At 43.4% G+C, this 11574-nt stretch overlaps 1 protein-coding gene across 6 annotated transcripts in view; it reads left to right on the top strand.

Moving 5' to 3' along the window:
- The first annotated feature begins 2090 nt into the window (after positions 1-2090).
- prdm2a (PR domain containing 2, with ZNF domain a) overlaps positions 2091-11574 on the top strand; it is a 33432-nt gene continuing 23948 nt past the window's right edge. For 2 of the 6 annotated variants that reach the window (XM_042343568.1, XM_042343566.1), the window contains exons 1-2: positions 2091-2422; positions 6234-6405. The gene's annotated coding sequence lies outside the window, so the exon portion shown is untranslated. Of the gene's footprint in view, positions 2423-3032; positions 3275-4270; positions 4468-6233; positions 6406-11574 lie in introns of those variants that run through there. The other 4 variants (XM_007897749.2, XM_042343567.1, XM_042343569.1 and 1 more) reach the window with 3 other exon arrangements.

Raw genomic sequence — 11574 nt, 5'->3', positions numbered from 1 at the left:
GTTGATTGAAATTGGCCGAGATGATGCTACAGTTATTCTCAATGCTCCCAACCTAGGGAGATTAAAATTCAGTCAGAATTCTTGTTTTTGATAACCATTCAGTAATAAAACCGAATGCTGGATGTTGTGTCTCACTGATTTTGTGATTTGGAAATATTGTTTACTTTTCCTAAGCCCATTTAAAACCTTGTATTTTAATTAATTGTCAAATTTACAAAAATAATAAATTAATTTGTTCACTCAATCCACGACTGTTTGTGGGACACTGCTGTGCGCAATTGGCTGCTGCCAAATATTCTGTGAAGCTCTTTAAGACATCTTGAAGATGTGATAAGGCGCTATATCAAATGTAAGTATTATTATTATTATTGGCTGCTCACATCAGGTTTTGTGGGACAGTATAGGTACAAATGAAGTATTGCATGTCTCTCTTACATTCACTTTATTATAATAATGCTTGCATTTGGTATATCTTCTAGATGTCTCAAAGCGCTTCACAGAATATACTGTAAAGTGAATATCTGTATATTTGTGGGCAAAATGTGGCAGCCAATTGCGCAAAGCAGTGTTCCATAAACAGTCGTGGATTGAGTGACCAAATTATTATTTTTTTTCTTGAGGGATTATTATTAGGTATGTGGAGTAAAGAAACTTGCCCAAGAGTTTGCCCTGCTGGGAATTGAGCCCAGGTCTCTCACTTATGAGGTGAATGCACTAACCACTGAGCTACAGGACTTCACAAATTTCTATTTAATTTGTTAATTTCGTTGGGTAAAGCACGCCAAGACGTTTTATGTGAACAACACTATAGAAATTAGTTTTTTTGCTTACTACAGCAAACGTTCCTTGGAAATCAATATAAAAGGCATTTGATATTGCGCCTCATCGCATCTTCGAGACATCTCAAAGCACTTTACAGAATATACTAAAAAGTGAATTGACTGTATATTTATTTTGGGGGCTAAACTCGGCAGCCGTTTGCACACAGCAGTGTCCCAGAAACAGCTGCGGATCGAATGACCAAATTATTATTTATTTAATTAATTATTTTTGAAGGGATTATTAATAACCCCCGGGAAAGTGATCCACCAATCGACTGACAACCGTGTTCCTCCTTACTGCTGGGTAAACTGCTAGGTTTCTTTCAACGGATTAGTGGACTCAAGTGCTCGGCCAAAAGCTGACAAGAATTATTAATCCTTGTGAAATCTGGCTTTGAGGTCTTGTGCAGTCCTGTAGTTCAGTGGTTAGAGCATTCACTTTGCACATGAGAGACCTGGGTTTGATTCCCAGCAGTGAAGAGTTTCTGTACTCTGCACACCTGATAATAATCCCTCAAGAAAAAAATAATTTGGTCACTTCAACCCACGACTGTTTGTGGGACATTGCTGTGCGCAATTGGCTGCCGCGTTTCGCCCACAAATATACAATCAATTCACTTTACAGTCTATTCTGTGAAGCGCTTTGAGACGTCGAGAAGACGTGATGAGGCGCTTTATCAAATGCTGATTGTTAATGTGACTATTATGACTGTTATTGATTGTGAGTGATTGTTAACGCGGGGCTGTGGGCTGGTGGGGCTGAGGGAGCTGTGGGCCTGGGGGGCTGTGGGCTGGGAGGCTGGGGGTGCTGTGGGGGATGGGGGTGCTGTGGGCTGTGGGGTGCTGTGGGCTGGGGGGGGCTGTGGGCTGTGGGGTGCTGTGGGCTGTGGGGGCTGTGGGGGGTCGGGGGCTGTGGGCTGGGGGGGGGCTGTGGGCTGGGGGGGGCTGTGGGCTGGGGGGGGGCTGTGGGCTGGGGGGGGCTGTGGGCTGGGGGGGGCTGTGGGCGGCTGTGGGCTGGGGGGGGCTGGGGGGGGGGCTGTGGGCTGGGGGGGGTGGGCTGGGGGGGCTGTGGGCTGGGGGGGGGCTGTGGGCTGGGGGGGCTGAGGGCTGGGGGGGCTGGGGGGGGGCTGTGGGCTGGGGGGGGCTGTGGGCTGGGGGGCTGTGGGCTGGGGGGGCTGGGGGGGGGCTGTGGGCTGGGGGGGATGTGTTGCAGTCCGCCGGCCGCTGGGGGCTGTAGCAGTGTACCTGACGCCTCAGCGGCGGGGGGGCGGCTCACGCCCTCTTGTGCTGACGGAGTGGCCTTTGTTCGGGTCCACTTCCCAGTCACTCAGATTATCGTTCAGTTCAAAGGAAGTGCTTCCTGTTGGAGTGTAATCACATCCCGGGGGGGGGAGAGGGAGGAGGAGCACTCGGGCCTCACAGCCTCACTGACCACCCGCAGCCTGGCTCCGGCCAGGACACTCCGGCCACAGTGCAGCCAACCCGGGGGCTGTCCCTACAATGGGGAAGAGGACCCAGACCTGCGCACAGCTGCTCTAGAGGGGAGAGAGAGGAGTCACAACTCAACCCGAGGAAGAATAGCTCCTCCAAAGGCAAGAGAGGTAAGGCACACTGGGGCTGGTGGGCTGGTGCTGGGCTGGGGGTGGTGCTGAGCGGGGGCTGGGCTGGGGGGGCTGGGTTTGGGCTGGGGGGGGCTGGGCTGGGGGGGCTGGGTTTGGGCTGGTGGGCTGGGGGGGCTGGGCTGGGGGGGCTGGGTTTGGGCTGGTGGGCTGGGGGGCTGGGGGGGGGCTGGGCTGGGGGTGGGGCTGGGGGGCTGGGTTTGGGCTGGGGGTGGGGCTGGGCTGGGGCTGGGGGGGCTGGGTTTGGGCTGGGGGGGCTGGGCTGGGGCTGGGGGGGGCTGGTGGGCTGGGGGGCTGGTGGGCTGGGGGCTGGGCTGGGGGGGCTGGGGGCTGGGGTGGGCTGGGGGGGCTGGGGGCTGGGGGCTGGGGGTGGGCTGGGGGGGCTGGGTTGGGCTGGGGGGGGCTGGGCTGGGTGGGCTGGGGGCTGGGGGTGGGGCTGGGCTGGGGGCTGGGTTTGGGCTGGGGGGGGCTGGGCTGGGGGCTGGGGGGGCTGGGTTTGGGCTGGGGGTGGGCTGGGGGGGGCTGGGTTTGGGCTGGTGGGTGGGGTGGGCTGGGCTGGGTTTGGGCTGGTGGGCTGGGGGGGGCTGGGCTGGGGGGGGCTGGGTTTGGGCTGGGGGGGCTGGGGGTGAAGCTTGAGGGAGGGCACAGTGTACTGTTAGTGATAGTGATGTGGAGGGGGAGCTGCTGCCAGTGGAATGTCAGATGAAGAAATGTGACTGTGACCTTCTCAGGGCTTTGGGCTCTGTCCGACTGTAGCAAAAGAGAGAGGCAAAGAGCACAGGAGACTGTGACTTTCTGGACATATCCCCCACCCTGAAAGCTGCGATGCCTTTGGTATGGTTTTAAAAATGTAGAGGGCTGTGTATGGGGAATAGGGAGTAACTGCAGCATCTGACTACCTACACAGCGTCAAAGCAAACACTTTTCACGTGATGGACTTGGTGCTGAGGCGTTTGTTGCATTGTTTTAATGGGACCCGAGCAGATCCTTGTTGTTGTTGTTGTTGTTGTGTTGGAGACAGTGTGGGGAAGTGCAGGAGCAGATTGGAGTGAACTGGTTGGAATTGCCTTATGTAAGCACTTTGATACTGAAAGTGGCTGTGAGAGGCCTACAAAATGGATGCAGCTGCATAAGATGCATTGAATAACCTAATTGTTCCAGGAAATGTTGTCACTTAAATGTTATTCCACATTCTATCGGAGCATCTTTTTTAAAACAAAAACATTTTGTACTAAAGCAGCTGTTTATTTTAAAGAAAGTCTAACTTTGTAGAAGTGATCAGGTTACCCTATACAAACGAGCATTTTTTTTTCTTTTCCCTATAAACTTGTTTGCACTCCTAATCAAGTGTAATAGTTATTTGTCAGCGACTTTTTTTCTTAGATGATAATTACAGCCCCAAAAAATCCACCAGTGATTTTAAAATAGTTTATTTCCTCTGGTTTTCAATTCTAAGCCTATTGGAATTTTTGCTACTTTTACACGGAATTTTTTTTAGGACTTTGATTTTTTTTACTATTTTCAGATAAAACTCTTTGTGTTTTAAAAATAAGTTTCCTGGCGAGAAATGAGGAATGAATCTTATATTCTTGTTTCAGTACAAAGTTAGTTAGTGTACAAAGGAATGATGAGATCATTTTACTTATTAATACTGATCTGGAGTAAGATTGCAGTGTATTTGTTAGTAAGCCATACTGCATAATCACCCTTACTATTTAAGAATGAGTTGGGATGTTTCTTTGAAAGAAAATAGTGCTTAGATTTATTTTCATAATAATAATGATCCTTACATTTGATATAGCACTTTATATTGTTGAGACGACTCAAAGGGCTTCACAGAATATATTGTAAAGTGGAGTGACTGTGTCTTTATGATAACTCGTTACTGCACCAAAGCAGTGACCCAAATCTTCCTTGAGATCCATAAAGCAAATGATGAGAGGGAAACAAATAAGAAAACTTTTTTCTCTGGAATTTGAGTTGGTAGCTGCGTTTGAAATACTTTGTGGAAAAGAAAATCACTTAAGGTAAGTAATAATAAATAATAATCCTTGCATTTGATATTGCACCTTATCAAGTTCATTCCTTATTCAGAAGCTATGCTAATCATTGAAGTTGATGAGTGTGAACTGAAGCTATTTTACAAAAGGACTGAGTTCTTCACTGAGTACTTTAAGGACATGTTCTTGATGCTTCATGCTGTGCAGTTGCAAAGTGTGGGAATAGATGGGAAGTGGATTATCATTATCATAATTCTGAATTGATTTCTGGTGCAATATCTGGATTTGATTTTTGATTCTTTCCCCATTTGTCTGTGAAGTCAGCGGTACTATTATTATACAATTGCTAATAATCCTTGTCCCGGTAAGCCTAGAATGTCAAACTGTTCAAAACGTTTCACAAAGTTTCTGTAAAGTGTAGTGACTATTTGTGATGTATGTTTTATGCTGCCTTGTGCAGCTGCTAGAATAGCAAGATCTTGATATCAACCAACTGCAAAGTTTTTGAACCATTTTACAGCACCCTCCTTCACACAACAGTTTTACAATCAAGTCAGTAATCTTTTACTTGTAATCTTCTGCTTGTGGCATTTGTAAGTCGACTGCTGGGACAGTTGAGGCATAAAAATTCTCTCTTTTACCCTTGAGACATTCCTAACAAAATTACGGTTGTACAATATTTTGGAAAATTACTAAATTCATTCTAAGTTCATTCATTCATTATGAAGCTGGTTCCTTAAAAGTAACTGCGGCGTGTACGCTGGTTTCTAAGTCACGATTAACCAAGTGACAATAATAATTCTTGCATTTGATATAGCGTCTTATCACATCTTTGAGACGTCTCAAAGCGCTTCACAATAAAGTAATTTACAGTAAAATAATTCACTGTAAAGTGAATTAACTGTGTATTTTGTGGGACAAATGTGGCAGCCAATTACCCACAACAGTGGCCCACAAACAATTGTGGATTGAGTGACCAAATTATGTTTTATTTATCTTGAAGGAATTATTACCCCCGGAAAAGCAATCTGCCAATCAACTAACAACCGAGTTCCTACTTACTGCTAGGTAAACAGAGGTGTATGGAGTAAGGAAACTTGCCCAACATTTCACCCTGCCGGGAATCGAACACAGGTCCTCTCATTTGTTATGCAAGTGCTCTAACCACTAAGCCACATCAAACAATATTGTTGATGTTTTTACGAGACTTATTGACCACTGAGGAGCTCAAATTTTGCTAGAATCTATAGCCTGTTCCTGGCCCAGCTGTGTGTTTCTGTAGTGTATGCAAAGTTTGTTGGCATGTGCGTATACATATTTGTATGGAGTCTGCCATTACTGGACACTCTACCACCGCTTTGGGGAAATAGAAGTGTTATCTGAGGACTGGAAATAAATAGCTGTCTTGGGATTGTGCAGCCATTGCTGAAAATCCTTGATAGTTACTTATTTTCTTGAAGTAAACTGAGTGCATTATGTGACAGCTGGGAATTTCCTTCTCAAATCTTTTGAAATTATCATGTGGTAACGAGAGTGGCAGCACTGTAACAGAAAGGGACAGTCATGCAGGCAAATTCCTCTTTTGCCAGTATATTATATGGAATGCAGTGTCTATTACATCAATAAAATGTACTATTACATAATTGATTATTGAAGTCCGAAGGAGAATCGATTATTTTTGGTGCTGTTGTATCTACTTAAAAGTCTCATGATTTTCTCTCTTTCTCCATCTCCCCCTCCACCCCACAACATTGGGTGTATATAAATAATAATAATCCTTGCATTTGATATAGAGCCTTATCAAGACTTCACGAATACTGCATTTTAACAAGCTGAAAACAGGGATGCGATTGGGGAAAGAGAATAAAAGATAGGATCATGAACTAAACTGTGTGAGGCTACAGGACATAAAACATCAATCGGGTGCTGGAGGACAGATCAGAGAAAATTTTACCATGGCTTAAGGTGAGCACTGACAGAAAAGAAAACAAACAGGATCTTGTGAAGCAAAGCAGACATCACGAGAAAAGGTGTTGAACTTGTTCAGGGCACGGCTTCTCCACGATCTGGCATCTAATTCTAATCACTGCATTTCAGCGAGGACTTCTTGGCATTGGAGAGGCAACTTGGTTGATGGTGAGTTATGAGGACAGGCTACAATGGAAGCTGAAAAAAGTTCACACTAAAGGAGAGAAGGCTTAGGGACGATACTGTTCAAGATCTTAAAAGAGCAGAGATAAACTGAAAGCCAATTCCCCCAAACCGCGAACGGGTAACATAAATTTGAGCTCAGAAGAGAGCACATAGTTCAGGTTAAATTACTTTATGCATTCTGGTGAATAGCAGGGTGGAGGCAGATTATGCCATTACATTTCAAATTCAAGTGGAAGGGAATTGGACAGCTTTTTGGCAAAGAATATACCTGAGAGGTACTAGAGAATAGTGTAAAATTATGGGTTATTTTAATTGCTTTAATGTGCTGGGACAGATGGATCAATATTTTTTTTATGGTGGCATAATCCTTGCATTTGATGCTTTTATCAGGTTAGAACACCAAAAGTGCTTTGCCAAGTATTCTGCAGAGTGTTGTGTTTATTTGTAATGATAGTAATACTTGCATTTTGTACAGTGTCTTTTCACATCAGCCGATTTGTGCGCAGCAATATCCCATAAATATCCATGAAGTGAAATGGCCAATTTTATTTGGGGGATTGTCGGCCAGGATGTTGGGAGAAACTCCTTTCTCTTTCGAATACTGCCATGGGATTTTATTATCTACCTGAACAGGCAGATGGATTGTCAGCCTAGACTATGAGCTCAAGGTCCCAACTTGAGTCTTGAACTGACAACCTTCTGACTTTGAAAGGACTGACTGTGATTAACTGAGTTGTGCTGGGTCACTATTTACCCATATTGTGCTGTCTTTTGGACTGTTGCAGGGGATATGGGTACTTAAAGTGTTTCCCTTTCTAAATTTCCAATGCTAAACCACTGACATCTTTTGCTTCTGATTGCAGCTCTATAAATGGCATGTTAAATGTGCATTTAATGTGCATATTTAACAGGCATTTAAAAAATGTGTTTAGCATAGAAATAAAAAAAATCCACAACTGTTTGTGGAACACTGCTGAGAGCAACTGGCTGCTGCGTTTCACCCACAAAATATACAGTGATTACACTGCACAGTATATTCTGTGAAACATTTTGAGACATGTCGGAGATGTGATAAAGCGCTATATCAAAATCAAGAATTATTATATGCTAACGTGGAAACCTCACAAGTAGACTGAACAATGACTGGCCTCCAAAATGAAATTTCTCCAGGGGAAAAAAAATCATAAACTGTGGCTGTTACCATTTTAAACTGTAGAAAGTGTGATTTTATTGCAAAACCAGTGAGTTCCAAGGTTGTTCTCACAATACTGGCCAAGGCTGAAGCTCCTTTTGTTTTATGCACCAAAAGATGTGTGAAAGTAAGTAGCTGATGTGGGGGACAAATCAGCCTGGCAATTTCTGTGAAATGTCCTTGATTAATTCTGGAGTTTGAGATACTTGTTAAAACCACATCAGAGTACTGCAGAGTGGCAAAAATAAACAAGACGAGGACAAAATGTTTAACCTAAGATGGGTGGTGGGGGTCTAACCTTTTGGCTGCCGGTTGCCAGATTCCCCATTTGAGAAACTTCCCCAGGCTGCATAAGCAATATTTTTGTGTTTCCCTTCCAGAAATATAACAACATTTATACACGTACCTCTATCACGGCAGAAGGACGTCTCAAAACTGAGCTGGGGGTGGGAGCCGAGGGAGGTGGGATAGGGAGGGAAAAAGATAACTGCAAGCACAGGAAAAGCGATCCGCCAATCATCTAACAATGAGGTTCCTACTTACTGCTAGGTAAACAGAGACGGTGTGGAGTAAGGAAACTTGCCCAATGTTTCACCTTGCCCAGGAAACAAACCCAGGTCCTCTCATTAGCGAGGTGAGTGCTCTAATCACTGAGCTACAGTACTCCCTAATGGTAAAAATATAAAACCAGAGAGGTAATGCTTAACGTGTATCAATCATTAGTTAGACCACAATTGAGGAATGACAGTGGAGCCATAGGGAGGATGCAGAGATTTACTAGGATTACAAAGAATGAGTGGTTTGACTTATGAGCAGAGGCTGGAGGGAACTAAGCCTATTTTCACTGGTAGAGAAGGTTGAGGGGAAACCTGATTGAAGTATTTAAAATTATCAGGAGTTTTTTGATAGTTTACAGGGACACATTATCACCCTGACTGGTGAGTCAGTAGTTTAAGGACATCAATTTAAGATTATTATCAAAGGGGAAGATTAGGCATTTTTTTTAATGAGTTTTGGGGAACAGATTTCTATTTAGTTGGATTAGTGCTAAATCTGCGGTTTGTTTCACTGAACTTGTCTAGCTCACACCACCCTACCCTTGATGGCTTTGGCCCACAAGCTTGAGGACATGTTTACACCTACAAAGAGCTAACCTCTGCTGGTCAACCATCATTACTGTCCAGCACCTTGGGACGTCCTCCCAACATGAAATGTGCTATACAAATGTAATTTTGCATTGTATTACTGCAGAGATGTTTGTTAGATCTGTCTCCTTGGAGACAGACCATGCACTCAATGAGTATTTTATTTTAGACTTGGTATTATGAACCTCAATAAGCATAAAGCACTAAGTGAGATTCAAACCCAGAAATATTTTGTCCAATTTATATGCTCTGTTTTATATGGAGACATTGTGCTTTGAACATTAAATTTAGCTCGCCCTTCACAAAGATGATGGGATCCCTAAGGAGGGGGAGTTTAATATATATCACATCAGATATTATGAAGGCAAGGAGAGAAGGTTCAAGGAGATAAGACGTTAAACCGAGGTCCTGTCTGCCTGTTCAGTTAGATGTTAAAGTTCCTATAGCCCTATTCGAAAAGAGAAGGAGTTTCTCCCTGTGTCCTGTCCCAACAATCCTCCAAATAAAATTGGTCACTCACTCCATGGCTGTTTGTGGGACACTGCTGTGCACAACTGGCTGCCGTGTTTTGCTCACAAAATACGATCAATCCACGAGAGTATATCCTGTGAAGCGCTTTGAGACGTCTCAACAACGTGAAATCAAAAGCAAGGCGTATTCTAAGAGACTTTGGACTTTAACCGAAGGACAAAAGAGAGGATGGAATGGGTGGGACTGAAAAAGATTTGTAGGTCAGGGTGACGATGTTGATCTGCTGAGGTGCTAGGAGTTAGAAATTGCACTGGCTAAAAAACTATTCCAGGGTATGGGGAAGAGTTATAATGTGTATCAACATTTTTTGTTCTAAAACATACTCCATTTCTGTCTCCTGAACTCAGTATTGTACTGTATTGCATAATGCTCAGATTCTCAGTGAATCTGTATCCTCCTTTTGTAGAGTTTGATGTTTTGGGTTCATTTAGTTCTTACAAGTCTTAAATATAATTGCAGGCGTCAGCCTGGCATACTTGGTAGCACTCTCACCTCTGAGCGGGAAGGTCGTGGCTTCATGTCCTAAGTATGGACTTTGGATTTACAGTGTAAGATGACATGTCATTGCATTATTGGGGGAGTGCTGGATTGTCGGAGGTGACTTCCTTTGGATGAGACTTGAAACCAAGGTCCTGTCTGCGCCTGTTCAGGGGGATTTTAAAGATCCCTTGGCACTATTCGAAAAGATAGAGAAGTTTTCCCCCAAGGCAGTGGCCAGCAGTCTCCCAGATAAAATTAGGCATTCACTTAATAGCTGCTTATTGGACATTGCTGTAAGCAAATTGGCTGCCACATTCACCCACAAAAAGTCACATTAATTTAATAATCTTGGGAAGTGCTTTGAGACACTCTCCTGACATGAAAGGTTCCATATCAAATATTTCATGTCATTGCATCACCACCTTCCATATCAGTGTTCATCCTCTAAAAATTCACCTCCATTCAGTTACTTTCTGACCATTTCAGGTCTGTCTATTCCATCTTATCTATGAAAAATAAACCTGTTGAGTATTTCTATATCAGCGCATGATTTTGTTGCTTATGCATTAATCAGGTGGGTTTGGCCATTGGATAAATATTCCCTATAGGGTTCCTATTCACTCATCTGATATGTGGTATAAAATACTGCTCCATTACCCGGGTGGATAAGTATTGTACACATTGTGGTGTCTGTATTCAGTAACTCCTGCGGTGGATTAAAGTGAAAAACCCAATGCAGTTAGCCTATATGAAGCAGGCACTCTCTCAAAGACTTGTGCACAAAATACATAGTGCAAAACACCTACCTACTTTGTAGGTAACTTTCACAGTTGCCTTTGACTTCTAATACTATTTAATACAATTTACAGTAATCGATGTTAGATGTGAACATATGCAAAGTTTGCATTCTGTAAGTAAAGACAACTTTGCTCATTAAACCCACATTTCTACAATGTGTGCACTGCTGTGTAACATCGATTGCTTTTCACTCACTGCATGTAATTCAAAGCTCGGAGCACAAACAGGTTTACAGTAACCTGTGGTTTCAGCACATCCACAAAGCTGGCTGACAACTCTCAGTTGTAATTGAATGCACCATACGTTGTTTTGATATGTGTTACATAAATATACAGTTAATTCACTTTACAGTATATTCTGTGAAGTGCCTTGAGACATTTCAAAGATGTGATAAATGCAAGGATTATTATTATTATAAATTTAAATATTCCATAATTCCTTCCCCTCCCCACATTACAATTATTTTGATAAGTGTCAAATTGAATAAATGATTAAAAAAGTGAATTGTTTATGGAAGCCATCGGTTTGAGAAAAGTAAATGGAACGAAGAACCATATTGCAGAAAGAACAAACTGCACCAGCTGCTCGCAAAGTGCTTACAATATCCGTGGTTTGGGTTTGCTTTTTTTAAAAAAAAACACCTGGGAGATTTAAATGGTATAAAATTTCTTATTGCTTGCTTATAATTTCTTATTGCTTACCAAGTGCAAACTTGGTGTTTAAAGAATTGATGTTGATCTTTGTCAAACCAATTAAGCAATATCACAGATGTATGCATCTGAATGGAAAAGTGCTTCAGTGTATTGGGGAAGTCTGAGAGTGTACCAGTATTGT

The sequence above is a fragment of the Callorhinchus milii genome, unplaced genomic scaffold, assembly GCF_018977255.1.
Source record: "Callorhinchus milii isolate IMCB2004 unplaced genomic scaffold, IMCB_Cmil_1.0 Scaffold24, whole genome shotgun sequence".
NCBI classification, from domain to species: Eukaryota; Metazoa; Chordata; class Chondrichthyes; order Chimaeriformes; family Callorhinchidae; genus Callorhinchus; species Callorhinchus milii.
The sequence above is the reverse complement of the archived record's forward strand: the minus strand, read 5'-3'. Positions and strand labels throughout refer to the sequence as shown.